We start from the raw sequence: 25,572 nt of genomic DNA, 5'->3' as shown, positions 1-25,572 counted from the left end.
TGCACCAGTGTTAGGTACACCAGATTATACAAAGCTCTTTACACTGTATGTACATGAGAAGGATGGGTGTGCATTGTCAGTCTTAGTACAGTTACACGGAGACAAACAGAGGCCTTGCACATATTTTTCAGCGGTACTCGATCCTGTGGCTCGAGGACTGCCTGGATGCTTTCGAGCAGTTGCAGCAACAGCAGTAGCTATACGGCAGAGTGAGGGAATAGTCTTGTCGCACAAATTGTTGGTGTTAGTTCCCCATGCGGTCGATGCGCTATTGAATCAAACGAAAACGCAGCATCTAACCAGTGCCCGTTTAACGGGATACGAGTTAACACTGTTGGCGCCACACATTACATTGAAGAGGTGCGCCACTCTGAACCCTGCTACTTTATTGCCATATCCTGTTACTGAGACCCAGGAGGAAAAACAACATGACTGTGTTTTTCTGACTGACGAACAAACAAAGGGTCGTGTCGATTTACAGGACACGCCACTTCCAGATGTAGATGGGGAACTGTGGGTTGATGGATCGTGTGTGAGGTTGCCAGATGGTACAGCTTCCGCAGCCTATGCGATCACGACACTTAAGACAGTGGTAGAAACAGCACGAATACCGCAAAAATCGGCCCAAGCAGCTGAACTGATAGCCTTAACGAAAGCATGTGAGTTAAGTGCTGGTCTAAGTGTGAATATCTATACAGATAGCCGTTACGCTTTTGGACTAGCGCACGATTTTGGCCTACTCTGGAAGGAACAAGGGTTTATGACCTCGCACGGAACACACATCATGTATGGAGAGCTGGTATGTGACCTCCTGAATGCACTATTATGTCCAAAGAAGGTTGCGATAATAAAATGTAGTGCACATAAGAAAGTGACAGACAAAATAGGGCAAGGAAATGCTTTTGCAGACCGCATAGCGAGAGAGACTGCCATGTTGCAAAATGACTCCCCTATGTATGTGGTGAGATCACAAGCTGAGCGATGGCATGATGCTAGAGAAGAAATTCGAGACATACAGAAGTCAGCGTCTGAAGCAGAACTAGCAAACTGGGCAGTAGAAGGAGTATTGGATGATGATGGTTGTTGGAGAAGCAAAGACATGGAAAAATGGAAATTGCCTGCTGCTTACTTGCAAGCAATGGTTCAAATGACGCATGGGCTGGCACATATTGGAGCTCTTGCAATTACTAGATTGCTTACACGAGTTTGGGAGCATCCTGAGATTACCAGCACAGCTAGGAGAGTAGTGCAGACCTGTCTGATATGTCTACAGTACAATCCTGCTAAAGGGACCTATACTCCTAAAGGAGGGTTCGTTTCACCTACTGCACCATTCGAAGTACTGCAAATGGATTACATCCAGCTTGAGCGCTGTAATAACCTCAAATATGTCCTAGTGGTGGTGTGTGCCTTCAGTAAATGGATTGAGGCCTACCCTACGAAGGATAATACAGCATTGACAACAGCCAAGGTGTTACTCAAAGAGTACTTCCCGCGTTATGGTGTTTGTAAATTTTTATGGAATGATAATGGTCCTCATTTCGTTGGGAAAGTAGTGGAGCATGTCCTGAAAGGATTGGGAATTAAGCAAAAATGTCATGCTGTATTCCACCCGCAGTCAGCAGGTCTAGTGGAGAGATACAATGCGACTCTGAAGCTGAAGCTAGCGAAGATCGTGGCATCCACGTCTTTGAAATGGCCGGACGCTTTGCCTTTGGCATTGCTGTCTATTAGATCAGTGCCACATTCCCGATCTGGCCTCACACCCTATGAAGTGGTGTTTGGAAGGCCCATGAATATTTGGGGAGTTCCAAAGCCTCGTTTGATACGTGATGTGCCTTGTATAATGATGAACGATTATTTGGCACGATTAACAAATGATTTACTTTCTATTCATCAACAGGTTCGAGAAGCGCTCCCCGACAATTCCATTGGAGAGGCTCACAATCTTCGTCCTGGCGACCACGTCTTGATCCGAGTGTTTGAGAGATCCAGCAGTTTGGAGCCGAGGTGGCGTGGCCCTGAACAGGTACTGCTGGCAACGCGAACGGCTGTGCGCGTCACGAATTAGAAGCGGTGGATACATTCAACGCACTGCCGACGTGTCTCTCCGGATCTGGTGAACCCTACTGTGCTGTCTGACTACCGATACATCTTGGACGCGGAGAGGAGCCCAGCTGTTGCGTCTCATGAGTCGGAGGGAGCCTTCCCGGACCACACTATTTCTGGTGGAGTGAAGTACAATCTACGGCCAAGGAAATAATATTTTTTGTATTTTTTGTGACTGGTTGGTAACCGTTCCGAGGTTTGTGAAAACGGAAGCCGGGAATATCAAGGCGGGGGGATCAGTTCTGCCCAGTGTAGCGACACCCGTCTTGAATCTCGGAGAAGAAATCAGCGGCAGCCTCGGTTCTCAGCACTATATTTTTATTTTTTATTTTGGTTTTTTGAGACTTTGTTCTTTGTACTATGGCACCTATGACATTGAGAAACAGAAGAGTTCTGGGTGCGGTTCTTTTTGTTACGACAATAGTGGTAATAGCAGTAATCATCAACATCTCCTCCAGGTGGGCAGGGCGAAAAAGGCTAGAACGGGTGGCAGAAGGTTCTCAATAAATGTGGCCTCCTTGTGGAACTCACTGCCCCTTCAACTGCGCTCGGAAACTAGTCTTCTTCGGTTCCGTAAACTTTTAAAAACTTTTTTGTTCTCTGTTTAATTTCTCCTATCCTTCAGTAGTGCTATGTTCTGGTAAGCGCTGGGATGCCTATTGGTAACCAGGCGCTATACAAAACTCAGAATAATAATAATAATAATAATAATAATAGCTTGGACTATAGAAAGACTGTTTCCTGCACGGGACTATTTACTGCCTACCACTCCAATACCATCTGAACATTTCCATTTTACTTTGCCCTATCATGAAGAGAGACATAGACAGACTTACTTGAATAACAGTTTCATTCAAATTTTACACCATACACACAATATGACCAATACCACCAACTGTTGGGTATGTGGGATGTTGCCTGGACATCAGAAAAAAGGAGGAACACCTCTTATTCCTCTTCCTTTTTCTCACAATGGTTCGTGTAATACTTGGTACACTCTTCTCTTTACATTAAGATGGCCAACAAAAGGTGGACTACTTTTCCGATTGAACAAGGTCTGTTACAATGATCGTGATGGCTATCCACAAGCAGAAGGAACTAAATTTGAATGGGAAGAATATCGACCGGACAATGTATCTATACCTCGTATCTACACTAATCAGAGACTTACAAATATGTCTATGTTGGACCTAGAGTTGTCAGGTCACCTAGGGTAGCCTGGCCTAGGGTAGGGCAGTCACTAAACAGAGGCACATGTGTAAAGGTTGCACACCACCCAGCAGTAATAAAATGCAATTCCACACAAAAATGACGCTACACCAATCTTTGTGGAAAAATATGAGCTGTTTTATAAAAATATTTCTGTTAGCTTTTCTCTCCTCTCTGTAGTTTTACATTTAATTACACTGTACAATTTTATCAGTACTTTTCATATATGACCTATCACATTAGTAGATCTCAGTTCAGTAGCTCATTAATCTTTGTATAGAGAATTGATCCCGGATGCACTTCCTCAGCATTCAACTTTAACCCCTTCGACGCTGATGACGAGCTGGGCTCGTCATGAGGTAGCCTCCTCGCACGCTCATGACGAGCCCAGCTCGTCATGTAAAGTGCGGTTTTAAAAAACTCAGCACAGGAGCGGAATTTCGCTAGCGCGCATGCGGTTAACACCTCCTGCAGCAATAATTTGCCCACACCAGCTGAGATTTTCAGGTTACATAAAGGAACAATTCCCACCATTAACACTTAACCCACTCCAACCCACTAGTATGGGTAAGTTCAGGTCACAGGACCCTGGAAGGTTACCTTCCTAACCACTGTATGGCACTTTTCTCACATTTAGATGAGTGACCTTAACTATTCAGTTGTCAGAAGCAATACTGTAATCAGCTTAGTTATATCTTAATCAAACGTTAGGATGAAGTCACAGGTTCTTCTTCCCTTCCTCCTCTGTAAGAGAATCCCACTTTATAATCCAACTGCCAACTTTATTAATTCTCGATATCTCTGTTCACTTCCTGAGCACTGTCAGGGCTGTCTTACAGGAATTCAGGGAGTCAGGGGGGGAAAAAGTTAGAGAGCTCCTCCAGTGCTTCTGGGATCGGGGCGTGAGGGAATTCCTTTCTGGCCTCTCAATTAATTTCCCCAGTCACTCGTCACTCTCCCCCCTTTCTCCACCTTACTTGTGGGCTGAATGGAGCAAAATGCGGGAACAGACCTCCAGCTCTCTCTTCTCCCGGCAGCTCCTCCCACGGTAATCGGGACCAGCGCACTTACGCCAGCACTGAGAGGAGGCCGGTCTGAGGCTGCCGGTGATCCAGTCACTCGCGCGGTCCTCGCCGCTCCCTCTTCAATCGCGCCGCTGCACAGGCGCGGGTGAGCAGCGTCTCTGCTAAGCGCCGCCTCACACGCGCTGTTGAACGCTTACCGCTCCTGGACTTGCGCGGAGATCAGCGCTTCGCCGGCTCACTCCACTGACAGCCGTACCACTGGGCCTGCGCAAGGATCAGCGCTCCCTCGCTCGGCAACGCCTACACAATCACTCGCCTCCACTCCAGAGGCTCCTCGGACAGCGCAGGGCGTTGCAACTCGCTCTGGTCTTCTCCTTTGGGATACCGGTAGGGTGATCCAGCGAGAGGAAATGGGGGGTTTTCCCAGTCAGCAGCTAGGAAAGTGGGGGTCAGAGGGTCTCAAGGGGCCAACAGCAGTTGCCGAATCGATTCCCTCAGATAACCAAGTCTGACGTGAGGGTTTGGTCAGAGGCAAGAGGGGGGACGTCTTCACGAAGCGGCTGTCTATCTCTCTGACAAACTAACTACTTCTTGCGCGCCCACCTCCCCACACCACTGCCTCACTCCTCTAACTCACTGGACTGTACAAAATGGCTTCCTGACCCCTGCCCTTTTATAGACTGTCCACCCAGGGTCTAGTAGGGTCCAGAAGGTTCCAGAAGGCTCTATGTTAACCTATGGGGCCTTCTAGGGGATGACAGTTGTGGCAGTTAATATCCACCATTTTGTTGATCTGGGTGAATCCCAGTCAGAAAAGGCACCTAGGCCTGAGGTGAAAAACTATGAGGGCCCAGGAGCATCTATCCCCCAGGCCAACTCCATAAAAATAGTCCAGTGGACACAAAAAGATAGAAAAGGAATGAGGGGCAAAAAGGGGACAAAATAAATAATTAATAGGAGGGGCTACCCAAAGGCAGACAGGTCTAACACGCGTCCCCCCAGCTGAAAGTGGGGAGAGCTACCCTACCCCTTGGGAGTCCTCATCACTAAGGCGGAAATACCTGGAGAGACCGTCTGCATTGGCGTGGTCCACTCCAGGCCTATGTTCCACCCGGAAGTCCATTCCCTGTAGCGAGATGGACCATCTCAACAGCTTGGGATTTTCCCCCTTCATCTGCATCAGCCAACGAAGGGGGCGGTGGTCAGTCTGAACCCGGAAGTGCGAGCCAAACAGGTATGGCCGCAGCTTCTTCAGAGCCCACACCACCGCAAAAGCCTCACGCTCAATTGCACTCCACTTCTGTTCCCGGGGAAGTAGTCTCCTGGATAGGAAAACTACAGGCTGATCCAGACCCTCTTCATTAAGTTGCGATAACACTGCCCCAATACCATGTTCTGATGCGGCTGTCTGGACAATGAACTCCTTGGCGAAGTCTGGGGCCCTCAGGACCGGTGCTGCACACATTGCCTGCTTCAACTTTTCAAAGGCTTGCTGACAAGCCTCTGTCCAAACTACCCGTCGAGGTTGTTTCTTTGAGGTAAGCTCTGTGAGGGGCGCTACAATAGTGCCATACCCCTTCACAAAGCGACGGTAGTAACCTGTGAGGCCCAGGAAAGCTCGGACCTCAGTCTGGGTCTTGGGGGGTTCCCAGGCCATGATTGCCTCAATCTTTGCCTGGAGGGGCTGCACTGCTCCCCTACCCACCAAGTGTCCAAGGTACACAACCGACCCCTGCCCTATCTGACATTTGCTGGCCTTGATGGTCAATCCAGCTTGTTTCAGGGCCTGGAGAACTGCCTGCAAATGTTGCAAATGGTCCTCCCAACTGCTACCGAAGACAGCAATGTCATCCAGATAAGCAGCGGAGAAACCCTCCATTCCGGAGAGGACCTGATTCACCAGCCGCTGAAAAGTGGCAGGGGCATTTTTGAGCCCAAAGGGCATCACACAAAATTGGAAGTGTCCCTCAGGCGTGGAGAAAGCTGACCTTTCCTTTGCTCCATCTGTCAGGGAGATCTGCCAGTACCCTGAAGTGAGGTCAAAGGTACTGAGATATTGGGCAGCTCCCCGCCGGTCAATTAATTCATCCGCCCTAGGGATCGGATGAGCATCAGTTTTGGTAACTGAGTTCAGTCCCCGGTAATCCACACAGAACCTCAGCTCTGGAGTGGTGCCTGGTGGAGCGGCTTTTGGCACTAGAACCACCGGACTGGACCAAGGGCTGTTGGAAGGTTCGATAACTCCTAGTTCCAGCATCTTGGCGACCTCACCATGGATGCTAGCCTTCACCTTGTCGGACAGCCGGTAGGTCTTTGACTTCACTGGTGGGCTGTCTCCTGTGTCCACATCATGGGTACACAGGTGGGTCCTTCCCGGGACAAGGGAGAACAACGTAGAGTACTGCTCCAGTATCTGGCGGCAGTCCTCCCGCTGTTCAGGAGTTAGGGATGGGGAGAGAATCACTCCCTCCACTGACCCATCCTTTTCTTGAGACGAGAACAAGTCTGGGAGAGGTTCGCTTTCCGCTTCCTCTCCTCCATCAGTCACCATCATTAAGATGACCTCGGGCCTCTCATGGTGGCGTTTGAGTCGGTTAGCATGTAGCACCCGTAGGGGCTGTCGAGGGGTCTTAAGGTCCACCAGGTATGTGGCCTTACCCTTCTTTTCTAACACCTCAAAGGGGCCTGTCCAGCGATCCTGGAGGGCACTTAGCTCTCCAGGCTCCATCACCCACACTTTCTGGCCAGGCTCCAATTCCACCTGGTGAGCGTTGTGGTCATACCACTCCTTCATCACTGCCTGGCTGGCCTCCAAGTTGTCAGAAGCTTGCTTCCACAACTTCGCTTTCACAACTTCGCCATTTGGCTCCTGAAGGCCAGCATGTAGCTCACCACATCCTGGGGGGGTTTCCTGGGGGACTTTTCCCATCCATCCTTCACCAGGCTGAGAGGACCGCGTACAGGGTGCCCATACAGAAGCTCAAAGGGGCTGATGCCCACTCCCTTCTGTGGCACTTCCCTGTAGGAGAAAAGCAAACTGGGTAGGAGGACGTCCCATTTCCTCCGCAGGCTTTCTGGCAGACTTCTGATCATGCCCTTCAAGGTCTTGTTGAACCTTTCTACCAGACCATTGGACTGGGGGTGATAGGGAGTGGTGAACCGGTAGGTCACTCCACACTCCTTCCACATTGCCCGCATGTATGCTGACATAAAGTTGGTCCCCCTGTCGGACACAACTTCCTTGGGGAATCCCACTCGGGTAAAAATCCCCATCAGGGCCCTAGCCACCACAGGTGCAGTGACAGTCCTCAGAGGTATTGCCTCTGGGTACCGTGTGGCATGATCCACCAGAACCAGGATAAACCTGTGACCAGCTGTTGTTGGTGGATCCAATGGCCCTACAATGTCGATGCCCACCCTTTCAAAGGGGGTGCTAACGACAGGAAGTGGTTCCAGGGGAGCTTTCAGCTTCACCCCTGTTTTCCCACTGGCTTGGCAGGTTACACACGTCCGACAGTAGGTGTTAGACGCCACTTTCATCTGAGGCCAGTAAAAGTGGGGGACAAGCCGAGCAAAGGTCTTGTCCTGACCTAAGTGTCCTGCCAAGGGAATTTCATGAGCCAATTCCAGCAGAAAGGCTCGGTACCGTTGCGGGACTACCAAGGCCCTTGATGAACCAGGTAAGGGTACCTTGGGTTCACTGTAAAGGAGTCCATCCTCCCAGTAAATGTGGTAGTGTCCCGCAACGTCCCCTGCTACCTGGGCTTCAGCCTGTCGCCTCAGTCCCTCAAGGGTAGGGCACTCCTTCTGGCCCTTACAGAACTCTTCTCTGGTAGGCCCTCCCTTCACATGCCACTCAGCAGGGATGGGCAGGTCCTCCATAGAAACTACTTCCCCCTCCACGGACTCCTGGTCCACCACCGCAGGTGGCCGATCTGTCACATGGGATGTGGAAGCCGAAGCAGGCTTCTCCTGTCTTCGGGTCTGTCCCTTTTTGGCAGCGGGTTGGGCCATTGTTCCAGGCTCCAACCCAGGCGAAGTCCCTCTCCGGGCAGTCGCAGACCTTGTGCTCGCACAGGCCCAGTCAGGTGCACCTAGCATCTCTGAATGCGTCCGGTATTCCACCTCTCTCCAAGCATTGTGCTCCATGTCATTCCCCAGCAGACAATCAACTGGCACGGCAGGGCTTACGGCAACTCGAAGTGAACCTGCAACCCCTTCCCACTCAAAGGGAACCTCGGCCACGGGGTAGTGGCCCATTCTGCCATCAGCCATCGCGGCGGGGTGGAGTACATTGGGAATCACCTGCTCTGGAGACACCAGTTGACTTCTCACCATAGTCATACTGGCTCCTGTATCTCTCAGAGCCTCCCCTCTCTGGCCATTGATGGTGATCCATTGCCCATACTTAGTAGTATTTGGGGGCACCTGAATCTTAGGAACCATCTCCCGTTCTCCCAGGGACACTAAGGTGACACCCGCCCACTCACCCCCCTTATCTAAGGGCAACTCCTCCCCGAGCGCTACACTAGCTACTCCCGGGGCTTTGCCTCCAGTGGGAGGGGGTGGTCTCTTTGGGCATCTGACATCTCCCTTATAATGTCCAACACCACCACACTCGAAGCAGTGGACAACCCTTGGCTGCTGGCTTTGGCCAGGATGAGGGTTTCTGGGTGGGTTAGCCTTAGGGGTGAAACCTGTTCCCTTTCCCTGGAAACTGTTTTGGGGACCTTTAGAGAACTCCCGCTTTTTATCTCCCCCCCTCCTTCTTCTGAGGGGCGCCCTGTCCGGCCTTTTTGGAATCCCCTCCAGTCCCCTTTGAGGACACCCGGGTACTTGCCCAGATGTCCGCCTCCTCCGCAAGCTTCCGGGGGTTGGTCAGCTTGCTGTCCACCAGGTGCTGGCGCAGCTCGGGAAAACATTTCTCGAGTAGATGCTCTTTAAGAAAAAGGTCATACAAACCCTCATAGTCCTTCACCTCGCTGCCCTGTACCCAGCCCTCCAATGCCTTCCTCGCATAATCCAGGAAATCCACCGAGTTCTGGGTGCTTAACTTGTGGCTCCCCCTGAACTTTTGGCGATACTTTTATGGAGTTAGCCCAAACTTTCTAATCAATGCTAACTTCATGGTGGGGTAGTTGGTCTGCTCCTTCGGTTCTAAGGCTAACAAGGTGTCCCGACCAGTAGGAGGCATGTACTTATACAACCCACCCCCCCAGTGCTTTTCCTGGATCCCATGGGCTCTTAAGGAGACCTCATAGGCAGCCAGCCACTTAGCTATGTCATCCCCCTGACTATAGCTGGCAACTATATCCTTAGGCAGGTAGGGTCTGGACTCCCTGGTTGGTTCTCTGGTTTCGCTGCCACCATTTGGAGAGTTGGCGAGTCCTAACTGAAGAGCCTTGAGTTCTAGCTCTTTTAGTCTAAGCTCATGAGTCATCCTCTGTTCCTCCCTCCTTTCTTCCAACTCCATTTTTGCTATTTCCCACCTTAACAGTCTTTCCTCTCTCCTGTCAGCTAACTCGGTTTCTGACAACCCTCTCGATGACACACTGCTGCCCTCCCGTGAGGTTGCCTTGGGGCTGATTGACATCTCACCCACCCCCGGGGGACATTCCGCAGTCCTATCAATGACAGTACCTCTGTCCGATTCCACCTCCTCCACCGTTCCCTCCGTGTGTGCTTCCACCCATGCTCGCAGACTAGTACGGAGCTCCTCTCTTTTGGCCCCTCGCCTGACAAACACTCCCCTTTCCTGACAGAAATCCTTGAGCTGTGCCACAGTATAGGTCTCCAGCTCTGACATTTCAAATTCCATCTTGTCAGTGAAAAGTGTGGATAACCACCCCGAAGTAGGTGACCAGGATAAGAACTTTGAGGGTCACTTCCACCCACCTCCAGGAAAGAATTTGGAAAAAGCAAAAGTAAAAAAATTAGGAAGGCCGCCAGGAGAAAACTCCTAGTGTAGGTCAGTGGATTACGCTTAGTTACTGCAGAGTAGTTGCAACCACAGTTCTCATCCCACCGCTTGCCACCAATATGTTGGACCTAGAGTTGTCAGGTCACCTAGGGTAGCCTGGCCTAGGGTAGGGCAGTCACTAAACAGAGGCACATGTGTAAAGGTTGCACACCACCCAGCAGTAATAAAATGCAATTCCACACAAAAATGACGCTACACCAATCTTTGTGGAAAAATATGAGCTGTTTTATAAAAATATTTCTGTTAGCTTTTCTCTCCTCTCTGTAGTTTTACATTTAATTACACTGTACAATTTTATCAGTACTTTTCATATATGACCTATCACATTAGTAGATCTCAGTTCAGTAGCTCATTAATCTTTGTATAGAGAATTGATCCCGGATGCACTTCCTCAGCATTCAACTTTAACACCCCCTACAGCAATAATTTGCCCACACCAGCTGAGATTTTCAGGTTACATAAAGGAACAATTCCCACCATTAACACTTAACCCACTCCAACCCACTAGTATGGGTAAGTTCAGGTCACAGGACCCTGGAAGGTTACCTTCCTAACCACTGTATGGCACTTTTCTCACATTTAGATGAGTGACCTTAACTATTCAGTTGTCAGAAGCAATACTGTAATCAGCTTAGTTATATCTTAATCAAACGTTAGGATGAAGTCACAGGTTCTTCTTCCCTTCCTCCTCTGTAAGAGAATCCCACTTTATAATCCAACCGCCAACTTTATTAATTCTCGATATCTCTGTTCACTTCCTGAGCACTGTCAGGGCTGTCTTACAGGAATTCAGGGAGTCAGGGGGGGGGGAAAGTTAGAGAGCTCCTCCAGTGCTTCTAGGATCGGGGCGTGAGGGAATTCCTTTCTGGCCTCTCAATTAATTTCCCCAGTCACTCGTCACTCTCCCCCCTTTCTCCACCTTACTTGGGGGCTGAATGGAGCAAAATGCGGGAACAGACCTCCAGCTCTCTCTTCTCCCGGCAGCTCCTCCCACGGTAATCGGGACCAGCGCACTTACGCCAGCACTGAGAGGAGGCCGGTCTGAGGCTGCCGGTGATCCAGTCACTCGCGCGGTCCTCGCCGCTCCCTCTTCAATCGCGCCGCTGCACAGGCGCGGGTGAGCAGCGTCTCTGCTAAGCGCCGCCTCACACGCGCTGTTGAACGCTTACCGCTCCTGGACTTGCGCGGAGATCAGCGCTTCGCCGGCTCACTCCACTGACAGCCGTACCACTGGGCCTGAGCAAGGATCAGCGCTCCCTCGCTCGGCAACGCCTACACAATCACTCGCCTCCGCTCCAGAGGCTCCTCGGACAGCGCAGGGCGTTGCAACTCGCTCTGGTCTTCTCCTTTGGGATACCGGTAGGGTGATCCAGCGAGAGGAAATGGGGGGTTTTCCCAGTCAGCAGCTAGGAAAGTGGGGGTCAGAGGGTCTCAAGGGGCCAACAGCAGTTGCCGAATCGATTCCCTCAGACAACCAAGTCTGACGTGAGGGTTTGGTCAGAGGCAAGAGGGGGGACGTCTTCACGAAGCGGCTGTCTATCTCTCTGACAAACTAACTACTTCAGAAGGCTCTATGTTAACCTATGGGGCCTTCTAGGGGATGACAGTTGTGGCAGTTAATATCCACCATTTTGTTGATCTGGGTGAATCCCAGTCAGAAAAGGCACCTAGGCCTGAGGTGAAAAACTATGAGGGCCCAAGAGCATCTATCCCCCAGGCCAACTCCATAAAAATAGTCCAGTGGACACAAAAAGATAGAAAAGGAATGAGGGGCAAAAAGGGGACAAAATAAATAATTAATAGGAGGGGCTACCCAAAGGCAGACAGGTCTAACAGTCTAGTTTACATGTGATTACAGTTATTGATACAAAAGCAGATCTTTGTGTCAGAAATAAAGGAACAATTCCGGTAGGGAAGAGTGAATGCAATACTACTCTCACGTTTGATACACCCAATGGTATTTCTTTTGTGGCCTCACGAAACACTTATTTTATTTGCGGTAATAAAGGTTATCATCGTCTTCCTCTTGGATGGTTAGGCACCTGTTATATATCTTTTATATTGCCCCCTGTGTTTATTGCCCCGCCTATGTACCATAATGATTTTGTATTGTATCATGATTTTTTATTGAACAGAGTTAAGAGAACATTGGACATTGATGGTGTCAACCAAACAGACACTTCACTACAGCAATATGTGGATTTTAATTTAGGTCTATTCTCTTTCGTTGGTACTGCTTTAAACAGCAGGAAAATAAGGCGGCTAACACGTGTTGTGGAAGCAGTTGCTAATGAAACTCCCTCTGCTTTAGGGAATATAACTGAAGAACTCCAGATTACGAGAATTGTTACGCTTCAGAACCGAATGGTTCTGGACGTAGTGTTAGCTGATCGTGGGGGTGCATGCCGCATCATCGGAAGTAGTTGTTGTGTTTATGTCCCTGATAATTCGCCATCTGTGTATGATGCCATTTCCAAATAGCACAAAATAGCTGCTGAAATTCACCCTGACAATGGTACTTGGACCTTTTCTGGTTGGTTTTGGACTCTGCTCAGTACATGGGGTTGGAAACTGTTAACGGTTCTATGCGTAATTATTGGGATATTCTTCTTCTGTTGTTTATGTATTCAATGTGGTCCTACCTTATGCTCTGTATGTGTTACTGCCTGTATCCCATCCAAACGAGCTATTGCTAAAAATGTACAAATGAGTAATGCCGAAGTAATGAAAATTATGATGATAGACATTGACGATGAGCATCCGGATTACTTCCATTATGAGGTAGCTCCAGCTAAACGCTAAAAGGGCAGTCTGTCGTAATTTGGCAGTACCTGAGTTAGCGTTTAGCTCAGCTACACGAGCTTTTACTGTTAACTTGACCAAATGTTCGGGGGCCATTTTGTATTTGGTGGCTCCCATTTTGTATGAACATGCGGCCTCGTGGTCAGCGTGCCCTTTCGTCTTTCCTCCATGCCAATGAACCTTTACCCTGCCCAGCAACAGGCTATTTTTAGCAGTGGTCAGTCTCGCGCATGCGTACATCTGATCTCTGGACTAACGAGTGGTCACTCCTTAGGAATGTTCCCCAAACTGACCAGTGGTATTAAGCCCCTCCCACATACTGGCTGTGTTCCAAAAATGAACTTATATGTACCTAAACTGTTCAAATGCATACCGCCTACCTTTTTATTGCTGTTAAACTGTATAAAAGAGGTCGCGCACCGATGTCCGGTGTGATACTTCTTGCATTGCCGAAGGGTGCTGTAGGAATGTACCACCACCCCATGGGGTCTTAATAAACTTGTTGTTTGCATTTTCAGTTTCCGTGCCAACTTCTATTGTATGGTGTTCGAGAGTTTTTGCAGAGTATGTAGGCCTGACAGAACCCGATACCTCACTCCCTCTCAGACCCCCTGTTGGCTGGATCCGACAGACGCAATCCGAGTTGGCCCAGTTGATCTGGAATGGCCAAAAACCACGAATGCGGAGAACACTGGTGACGCTGGCCGCTGAGATGGGAGGTCTGGGAATCCCCAACCTCCAATTATATTTTCAAGCGGCACAATTGCGATATCTAGTCGAGTGGAGTAGATGGGAATCAGAGAAACACTGGTTGTTTCAGGATCGAGCAGTGGCAGCAAGACCATTACAGGAAATTCCTTTTCTGCGCAAGGCCCACATGCCCCTAATTTGTATGCCTCGCAAGTAACCCAGGTTCCCCTGGAGGTGTGGGACGCCACCAATATCAAACACGACCTTACAACCTTCCCACCTCCTCTCACCCGTTGGTAGATAACCCCGACTTCACCCCGGGCGCAGGCGGAGCGGCTTTTGCACACTGGAGGCCGGCAGGCTGTCGGGTTTTGTCCCACATGTATGGAGCTTGGGGGTCATTCCGTTTTCCCAATTTAGGCAGGAGTACGGCTTCCCAGAGACTGAACGACTAAGGTATTTACAGGTGCGACACTGAGCGCTACACCCGCAGGTCCGCGCTAGCGCAGATAGACGCTTATCCCCATACGAAAGATGGCTCATCACTCGCACGATAGACGCCAAACTCATCTCTGAACTTTACAAGATGCTACAGATCACTTAGGAGCACATACACAACCCAGGCAGGGAGCAATGGGAGAGAGAATTAGGCAGGACTCTCAGTCATAAAGAATGAGGGGAGATTTACTATAGGGCCAGACACTCGGCATACCACATGGGGCTCACGGAGACATTCACAAAAGTGGTGACATTTTGGTACTATACCCCAAACAGATTACATGCGATGGACCACAGCCAAGAGGCGACTTGCTGGCGGGGTTGTGGCCAGATTGGCAATCTGGTGCACCTGTTGTGGTAATGCATGCACATCCAGCCCTATTGGACCCAAATATTGGATGAAATAGATAAGCACTTCGAGACTGAAATTCCACGTTTCCCAGCTTATGTGCTACTGGGTCTCCCTAATCCCCTGACCTACTCTCTAAAATCCAAAAGGCGCAGAAAGATGGCTATCGCACTAGGTTCGGCAGTTCAAAACATACTCACACATTGGCGTACTCCCATTGTACCCTCTTTTGTAGGATGGCTTCACCGATTATGGCACGTGCTTGGGATGGAGAAACTGTCACTCACTATGGCGGGTGAGGGATCTGCTTATGATGACCTGTGGCAACCATTTCTATCACTTTTGGCTACCGAGTTCCGTGAAGTCACATATCCCCGATACCTTAGGTTGCTGCGTCTCACAGAACCACAGAAGACAGACTGTTAAATGAATCTTTCAGGGCTTGGTGTGGGGGGAGGAAGACGTGGGGGCGTGGAGCACTGGAGGGAGTAGGGTACCTGTGAGGGGGTTCTGTTGTATTCGTACATATTTTATTCTTGTGTGTATTTCTTTAATAGCTTGTGTTAGCTCGTGTACCTGATGTGACATGCATTCTACATTCTGAGTGTTCTGTTCTAGATGCGATGCAGTTTGTCATTTCTCTGATGACCTTAGAGCTGGCAGCATTGCATCTGGACCCTCTATATTTTATAGTGGGTTATTTATCTTTAATCTTATTTTATTTAATACACTCTTAAATGAATATACTATCATTTATGTTGTCATCAATCCAACATAATTTTGGCGACGATGAGCTGGAATTTTAAAATTATTCAAGGAGTTTATTTTATTTAACTCACCAAGGAAAAAGATCGACTACTTTAATTCAACTACATCGAAGAAATCAACTCAGGACCCTACCGCTGTGGACGAGAAACATAGGGTAAGAGCAAGTTACCTTTCTACTGCTTCTGAAGGCCACGCGATGGACAGTTGCTTCTTGTTGTTTTTTGCTTGAGGCACGAGTCGTGTTGAGCGTGCTGGATTTAAATTACTTCTTCTATCGTCATCGGCATGAAAGAGATGTAGTGATCGTTCGGAGATGCGCAAGTTGAAAGGCGCGTAAGAAGAACACTGGCGTTCGAAGCTGCGTATGTCATCACGCTGCATATGTCATCATGCGAGGTCATTTTTACGTGATGTTACGTGGCGGCCATCTTAGATTTTGTTTTCCTTAGCAACTGCATGGCAACCTCACCGATCTTCACGGATTAAACTACATTTAAGACGCAATGAGCAAGGAAGCTCTAATTTAAAAGCATATTTGAAAATAATTGTTTATTTATAGTTATTTAAGTAGAAGTGGAGCATTTTACAAGTCGATCTTCGAACTAAAGGTGAGATTTAAAGAGAATTTTGAAATCTTTTCATTCATTGAAAATTATTCTTTCTTCAACTAGTATGGCATATCAAATCCAACCTTATCAAATTAATCCATTTCTACAAAATGCTGGTAAACCACCTGTTAGATGGCAACAATGGTTCAAATCATTTGAAAGTTATATTATCGCTATAGATGGAAAGGATTATCCAGCAGAGAGGAAACAAGCAGTATTTTATGGTTTATTAGGAGATGCTGGAAGAGAAATTTTTGATAATATTCCTGAATCTGAACCTCCTCCAGGACAATTTATTCCTTGGGATGTGTATACAGAAGCAATTAAAAGGTTGGAAAAAAGGTTTATTGAACAGCCAAACATAATGGTGGAAAGACACAGTTTTAACAAAAGAAAACAATTAGCAGAAGAGAGTATCGAGGAATACGTTTCTAATTTACGCATTTTGGCATCTAAATGTGATTTTAGAGAAATGCTTGATGTCTACTTGCATGATCAGTTAGTCTTTCACTGTTTCTCAAAAAAGGTTCAAGAACGTCTCTTAGCATGTAGAAACCCAACTTTAAATGAAGTAATTGACATTGCCATTGGAATAGAGAGATCATCAGTATCGGCGAAAGTTATAACTGGATCTAAGAGTAATTCTGAAGCTATTTGTGCAGTTACTAACAAGTCAAAAATACAGGAGAATAGTAGAATGAAAGGAAATGTTAATATAAAACAAGAATTAATATGTTATCGCTGTGGTTAAAAAAATCACATTGGAAATAATCCAATTTGTCCAGCACATGGTAAGAGGTGTACAAGATGTAAAAAATAGGACATTTTGAGAATTCTTGTAAAACTAGTTTTAAGAACAGAAATGTATCTCGTACTAGTGTCAATGTAATAGAAGAGTTGCAAGAAGATTTAAATCATCTCATTGTTAATGTGAATGTAATTGATTCTGATGGTTCATTCAAAGCACCTTTGGGTTTAGCCACAATAGAAAATGTGAATCTAGAAGTAATGGCTGATTCTGGATCGCCAATAACTATTTTAGATGATTCTACGTATTATAAAATGTTCGATCACATTAAGCTTTTTGATACAGATGTTAATCCAAGAGCAATCGGAGGGCAAGAAATTGATATGGTTGGTTACTTTAATGGAAAAGTAGAACTTTTAAGTAGGTCAATCTCAACCAAGGTATATGTGGCAAAGAAAGGATGAGATATAATTGGTTGGCGTGATTTAGGTAGAATGGGAATAATGCTTAAACCAGGCAGTGACACTCCAATAACTTTAGGAGATATTCCTGTTTCATCCGTTGAATTAAGCTGTGAAAATTACAATTCAAGTGATGTTAATGAGATCCTTGATAAGTACAAAGCTGTTTTTGAGGACAAGATAGGATGTGTGAAAGGAGTTGAACATGAGATCAGATTGAAAGATGGTGCTGTACCTGTAAAACATAAAGTTAGGAGTGTCCCTCTCAGCATTAGGCAAGAATTGAAAGAAAGAACATTTGGAAAGTTTGTGTAATGAAGGGGTTATCAAACCAACTTATTCGGCTGAATGGGTGTCAGCTGTGGTTTTAGCCAAACGTAAAAATGGAAAGTTGCGTATGTGTGCTGATTTACGTTCATTGAATAAGAACATCTTAGTGGACGGTCATCCCTTACCTTTGATACAAGAGATGTTGATGGCAATAGGAGAATCTACACATTTTTCGATCATAGATTTAAAATCAGCTTATCATCAAGTTGCTCTTTCTGATAAATCACAGGAGTTAACTACGTTTGTTACACCCTTTGGTGCCTTTAAATACATGAGGCTTCCATTTGGATTGGCTTCTGCAGCTAGTGTTTCCCAGAAGCTAATGGACTCATTGTTTAAAGACATCAAAGGGGTACAGGCGTTCCAAGACGATATTCTTATCTTTGGTAAGGGTATTGAGGAGCACAATAAAATTCTGGATAAGGTACTGAGCATTTTGATGAAAAGAGGTATGACTGTTTCACAAGACAAATGTAATTTTTTGGTAAATGAATTGGATTACTTAGGTCATTCTATCACTAACGATGGGATAAAACCTAAACAAAATCTCATTGAGTCAATAATAAAAGCACCAGCACCTGTTGACAAAGGCTCACTGAGATCCTTTTTAGGACTCAGCGAGTATTATGCACCTTTTGTGCATGGTTATGCATTTGCCGTTGAGCCACTCAGATTGTTGACTAGAAAAAATGAAAAATTCGTTTGGAATCCAGAACACGAAGAATCCTTTAAAAACATTAAGGCTATGATAAAGAATGCACCAGCATTACAACCCTATACTTGTGGTGAAAAATGTACAGTTACTGTCGATGCAAGTTCGATAGGGCTTGGGGGTGTTCTTACACAATGTGTAAAAGGGAAAGAAAACACAAATGCATTTATTTCTAGAAGTCAAAGCAAGGCTGAAAAGAACTATAGTACAATAGAGAGAGAGGCACTAGCCTGTTCACGGGCTATTGAAAAGTTTAAAAGTTACTTATGGGGCAGTCACTTTGATCTTTTAACTGATCACAAACCATTGATATTCTTAATGAATGGAAATGGAACCGGATTGGCTTCTTCAAGGTTGGTTAGAATCATTTCGAAATTGCAGTAATATGATTTTGAAGTGAAGCACATTTCTGGAGGTGCTAATTTTAGAGCTGATTGTTTGTTCAGATTACCTTATGACAATTCTTTTGATAATTTGGAAAGTCAAGATGATGATTGTGTTGTTGTTTCAGCTATAGATGCTTCAAAGAATTCCATGGGAGTTCTTGATGAAAAGTATTGGATTGATGGGTATAAGAATGATGATTTATTAATTAAGGTTAAAAAACACATTATCAGTGGGTGGCCACTGATAAGAAATTTTGAAAAGAATTTGATTCCTTTTCAACAAGTATCTTCTGAATTAGCAATTGAGAATGATTTAGTAACAAGAAGCGGATTTTTTGTACCACCTAAGAATCTGATTGATGGTTTAGTTAAGAAGGCGCATGTAGGTCATCCAGGTATGTCAGGGACTAAGAAATTGTTAAGAAAGTATTATTGGTGGTCAAGTATGGATTCTTATGTAGATCAGTTTGTCAATAAATGTCCAGAGTGTCTATTGTCAGACAAACATTGGAACATTGGAAGAACACCAAGAATTCTACTACCACTAATACTTTACCTGATCAGCCATGGGAAAAATTGGCAATAGATTTTTCGGGTCCGTACAGTATCTTGAGTGGAAATATGAAACATTTAAATGTAGTGACAGACTATTATTCTAAGTGGATTGTGTATGATTTTGTTGATTTCCCAACAACTAATTAATTTCATGAAAAAACATTTTGTGCAGAAGGTTTTCCAAAAAAGTTGGTGTCAGAGAATGGAACACATTTTGTTTCAAATAAAATGGTGGATTTTCTAAAAAAAACATGGCATTAAACATGAAAAAAACTCCTTTATATTTTCCATCAGCTAATGGTTTAGTTGAAAGGGCCAATACATTTTTTAAAGAAGGAATACAAACGGCATTATCTTCAGGTTTAGATGTTAGGAAACATATTCAGGATAAAGTGTGGAGCTATTTGAATACACCACATTCAATCACAGGTTTTACACCATTCTTTTTATTAAAAGGTAGAGATGCAAAAAATGTTTTGAAACCTGTGTTTACTAGTAGTTTGCTTCCTTTAAAAGAAAATGCATGTTTGAGCAATGGAAGATCTATTGATGACTGGTTTCGAAATTATTTTGAAAAGAGATATAAATTAAAATCTTTAGAACCTATCAAGGAGAAGAAAGTGTATAAGACTGGAGATTGGGTGATTATAAAAAAGCCAAGAAAAGTAAAAAAAGGAGAATCGAAATACAGTCTTCTGCAGCAAATTGATAGAGTCACAAACTCATCTGTTATGATCAAGAACAAAGGATGGTGGAATGAAAGTGCTGCTATTAGAATTGAACCTTTTCAAAAAGACATTATTTTGAAGAAGTTACATGCAAAGGAAAAACTTGAAACGTCATCTTTCTTGTGTTATGAAGAGAGACCTTGTGTAGACACAAGAGAATCTCTAGATGCACAAGATAATTTTTCGGATGTTTCGAATCAAAATGTTCTTCATGATGATGATGAGGGGAATGATGTATATCGATCTGTTGTTACTTCTGATGAGGTTCACTTGGACAACAGTACTTCTAATATATCACATTCAAGAGGCAAGCGAAACATTGTCATGCCTGTCAAGTATAATGATTATCATTTGTATTAATTTCTTTGTTTTGTTTATGGAAAGGAGATGTTGTATTCGTACATATTTTATTCTTGTGTGTATTTCTTTAATAGCTTGGGTTAGCTCGTGTACCTTATGTGACATGCATTCTACATTCTGAGTGTTCTGTTCTAGATGCGATGCAGTTGGTCATTACTCTGATGACCTTAGAGCTGGCAGCATCGCATCTGGATCCTCTATATTTTATAGTGGGTTATTTGTCTTTAATCTTATTTTATTTAATAAACTCTTTATTATTTATGTTGTCATCAATACAACATAATTTCTTTTGTTTTCCTGTCCTTTGATTTGTTTCCCAATTTTCTTCTATGCACGAACATTTGGCTAACACTGTCTCGAACGCTGATTCAGGCCCTCAGCTGGCCTTGTCTGGTTGTATTGTTTTGATCTTGATTGAAGACAGCTAATTGTTCATGAATGTGCATACATGTTTAAATTCAATAAAGATATTTGAACCATAAACAAAGTTACTTTTCTTCCATACAAAAGTTCAACTCGACACTTGTAATGTTTTTAGCAACAAAAAGTCACAACATTGGTTCCTATGGGAAAATAAGGTCATCAGTTTGCAGGTAAGTAAACGAATTGCAAGAATAGTTCTTGGGGTTAGAATCAAGGTTCCCCAAGGTTCGGGTAGGCACTCAAATTGCACCACTAGGAGCACTGGGGCAGCCGTTGCAGAGTGCAGGGGCCCAATGTTAGCCAATGGGGCCTCCGGTCAGTGACTGCTTACATGCAGGCTACTTGGCTGGGGGAGCAAAGTTCCTGGGGTTAGGATCAGCACTTCACAGGACACCAATCGGCACAGGATCTGCACTAACAGGGGCAGCCGGGTGCAGAGTGCCAAGGCAACGCCGAGGGCCCTGTGGATTTCAATGGAGATCTTCGATTCAGTAAAGATTCTGCAGATTCGTACAGGGAAACTTCCTGAAGGCTGGAGAGGAAAGGTGGGTTCTTGGGGGATGACTGGACACCGTTGTTTAGGCCACCCAAGGCCAAGGGGTGTCGGGTGCAGGAGTTCAGGTGTCGGCTTGAAGCTTGAGGGAGGTTGGAAATCGCCAGATCCCAGGTCAAGATCGTTGGGGAGACCTCCTTGTGATGGTAGACCACTCGAACTCTGGCGTCGGATGCATAGTGCTGCAAAATCGCGGAGCCGCCTGGATCCGGATTCTGTGGGTGAGTCTTTGTTAAGCAAATCTGATGCTCACGGGAGACAGAGTCTGTAAGGTGAGTGCCGGTCAGGTCCTCCGGGCTCTGGGGTGCTGCTGGACACGTTGGGAGTTCCACTGCAGGCAGGTCGGAGTTGGGACAGGCCCATAGGGTTGGGGCTAAAGCAGTTGGTGTCCTCTTCCTGGGTCAGTACGGTTCTTCATTCCTTCTTTCTTCCTCGAATCTAAGGAGGCAAGGTTCAGGGTTGCCGTTAAATACTAAATTTAGGATGATTAATGGGATGTGCAGGTCGGGGACAATGGGTCTCTTCCATGCGGTGGGTACACCGCCTATCATGCCACCCTCCAGTGGGAGGGGAACATGAGCTTCTTGGCTGGGTCCCCTAATCTTCAAGATGAAGGGGACTGAGATGTGTGCTTCACGTCGCCTCCCCCACCTGAGGGTTGGGGTTGGCAAAGGTGGGCACCTCTCACCTCTCTCGTCCACCCGGAATTGTTTGGTGCGATCCAAGTGGAAGAAAAGTGCATGTTTTGGATCCAGCCGGTTGAGTCTCTCTTCCTCTTTTGAAGGACGCAGAGGCGGAAAGAAGGTGGGCAAAGTGATGGTTTGGCCAATGTGAAAAGAAGTAACCACCTTGGGAAGAAAGCAAGGTCTAGTTCTGAGGACGACCTTGTCCGGATGAACAGCCAGAAAGGGAGGCTTCAAAGAAACAGCTTGTAGCTCACTCACCCTGCGCGCAGAGGTGATGGTCACCAGAAAGGCCGTTTTTAAAGTTAGAAGCCTGAGAGGACAGTTATGTAGTGGCTCAAAGGGAGCACACATAAGATATGTAAGAACCAAGTTCAAGTCCCACTGGGGCATTACGGAGGGAACAGGAGGAAAAAGATGAGTAATGCCCTGAAGGAAACGATTTACAAAAGGGTAGTTGAAAAGAGAAGGCTGATCAGGAAGCCTAAGGAAGGCTGAAATGGCCGAGAGGTAGCCCTTTAGAGTACCCAGAGCAGAGCCCTGCTAGGCCAAAGAAAGGAGGAACATGATAACCTCAGAAAGAGGGGCGGAAAGGGCAGCCAGAACCTTTGCTGTGCACCATGCCACAAATGTATTCCATCTGCAGGCGTAACTGTCTTAGGGGACACTGCAAAGATAACATCACAGACTTTGGGAGGCAGGTCAAACGACGTCAACTGCCGCCGCTAAATCTCCACACAAGGAGGTGGAGGCTGGACAGGTTTGGATGGAGGACTGTCCGTTGCTGCTGCGACAGAAGATACTCCCGAAGAAGTAGTCTGATCGGAGGATCGATGGCCATGTGTAGCAGCTCGGGATACCAGACTCTTCGTGCCAAATCTGGACCCACACAAATGACTCGGGCCTGGTCGCGCCTGATCTTCTTCAGCACTCTGGGCAGAAGTGGTATAGGCGGAAAGGCGTATAGAAGACCGCAACTCCACTGGCAGCGAAAAGCGTCACCCAGCGAGTGCCGCCTTGGAAATTCCAACGTGCAGAATTGCTAACATTGCGCGTTCTCTTCGGTGGCGAATAGATCTAACCAAGGCTCTCCCCACTGTCGAAAGAGACCTTGCACCACCTCCGAGTGAAGATGCCATTTGTGACCCTAAATAATATAAACAACTAAAGGAGTATCACATTGGACCAAGTCAATGGTCCTGAATGGGATGTAGGGAGATGGGATATGTAACAAAAGAAAAATATTCTTTTGTTAGAAGACCCCTCACTCACCAACCTGGTTGGTGACATGCTTCATCATCGGGGTCCCACCCGGACAGCCGTGTGCCATCCGGGTGTGCTGCGACATCTGATTACAGTGGAGCGGGTTCTTTTTTGTGAGTGTGGTGCAAAAAAGGGTTTTGTGATGCTAAAAATCGTCCCAGTATAACTTCTTGAACAGACCAGTGAGTGGAACCTGGGCGGTATACACACTCTAACGTGTATCCAACCCTCGATTCCTAAAACCTAACTGAATACTTGTAGTTGGTGTCCTCACAGCCTTAATAGGAGAGGAAAAACGGAGAAACTCGAAATGTGAGTTTCCTATGCTTCATGGGGGCTGAGGATAGGCCTGTTCTACCTGAAACTAGTTAGTTTAGTAGAAGGAAGGAGGCTGTTGTGCCTAATCGCCGTCCCGAGCTCCCCCCAGCAAGGGTTGGATACACGTTGAGTGTGTATACCGCCCAGGTTCCACTCACTAGGTCCTGACAAAAACCTGGTAGATTCCAACACAGGTTGAAACATGTAGACCTTTATTTTACATTCACATAGATACCGTTGGCCAATTAAGCCAACACTAGTATCCCACAACTGTTTTAACATTGTCCAGTAGCTTCAGAATAAAATTTCTGTTCAAGAAGTTATACTGGGACGATTTTTAACATCACGAAACCCTTTTTTTGCACCACACTCACAAAAAAGAACCCGCTCCACTGTAATCAGGTGTCACAGCACACCCGGATGGCACTCGGCTGTCCGGGTGGGACCCCGATGATGAAGCATGTCACCAACCAGGTTGGTGAGTGAGGGGTCTTCTAACAAAAGAATATTTTCCTTTTGTTACATCTCCATCTCCCTACATCCCATTCAGGACCATTGACTTGGTCCAATGGTGATACTCCTTTAGTTGTTTATATTATTTAGGGTCCAGGGGACCAGGAGTACCTCCTTCCACCTCCGTGGAAAATCCCTTACTCTCTCTTTTGTTATTTACACGCCATTTGTGACCCATCATTCACCTGCGGCTGAGTTATTCCGCACTGGCGTTCAGGGAACCTGTCAGGTGTTGAACCACCAGGGAGATGCCCTGATGTTACAGCCATGTCCACAGGTGGAGGGCCTCCCCGCCTTGTTTGTTGCCGTACCACATGGCAGTGGTGATGTCCGTGAACACCTGCACTACTCGTCCCCAGACAGGGGGAAGGAATGCTTTTGAGCGCAAGACAAATCGCCCGAAGCTCCAGAAGGTTGATGTGGAGTCAGGTCTCCACCGGAGACCAGTGGCCTCTGATCTCTGCCTCCCCCATGTGGTCGTCCTATCCCAGAGGTGATGCATCGGTCACCACAGTGAATTCTGGTTGGAGAAGGGAGAGGGATCTGCCGTCAACCCAATCCTGCTTTGTTAGCCATCACTGCAATTGTTGGGCAGTGCCCTCTGAGATCTGGACGCCATCGGACAGGTTACCCTGATGTTGTGCCCATTGGAACTTCAGGTCCCACTGCAGAGACCGCATATGCCATCTGGCATGGTCCACCAGCAGGATGCAGGAGGCCATAAGGCCCAGTAGCCGGAGGGTCATCCTGACCGAAACCCGGAGAGAGGCTGAAAGATCGAAATCATAGCCTGAATATCCCGGACTCGCTGTTCGGGAGGATAGACCTGAAACTGCATTGTGTCCAGAGCCGCTCGGATGAAGAGGAGCTTCTGAGAGGGAGTCAGGTGTTGTCAGCGAAGCGCCGTCCTCAGGATCTGCGTGTAAATTGTTTATTTCCACCTCCAGGCAACTCAGAGAAGCTATAATAGCACTGAGGATTGGAGAGGCCAGGCGAGGGAAGGGAAGGAAGGGGACTGCGGGAAGGGAGATCTGCAAAAGAAAAGAAGACACATACACCAATACCATATACATAAAGGTTAGCCAACTCTTGAAACCAATGTCGTTAGTGTGCACCTACAACTTAAGCATGGGCGGATTTTGCGAATTGGCAATCCGCGAAATTGCGTATTTACGGATTCGCAATCCTCAAAATCCGCGAACTCTCGCGAATTTTGCGGATTCTTTTTTCTTTTTGTGTTCGCAAGTGTTTCTGCCATTTCGCAAGGGTTTTTTACCAGTTCGCAAACGCGAACTTACTTGTCGGGTAGCAACGGTCGCGACCATGTTGTTTCTACGTCTGGTACATCACAGCACCCTCTGTTTCACCACTGCCACCCTCTGTTTCACCATTGCCACCCTCTGGCTCACCCATGCCACCCTTTGGCTCACCCATGCCACCCTCTGGTTCATCATTGTAGATTATGGGTGGAAAAGCACACCTGCCCTGCCTCAACTGACAT

The sequence above is a fragment of the Lissotriton helveticus genome, chromosome 9 (genome assembly GCF_964261635.1).
Source record: "Lissotriton helveticus chromosome 9, aLisHel1.1, whole genome shotgun sequence".
NCBI classification, from domain to species: domain Eukaryota; kingdom Metazoa; phylum Chordata; class Amphibia; order Caudata; family Salamandridae; genus Lissotriton; species Lissotriton helveticus.
This window is presented reverse-complemented; position numbering follows the sequence as displayed.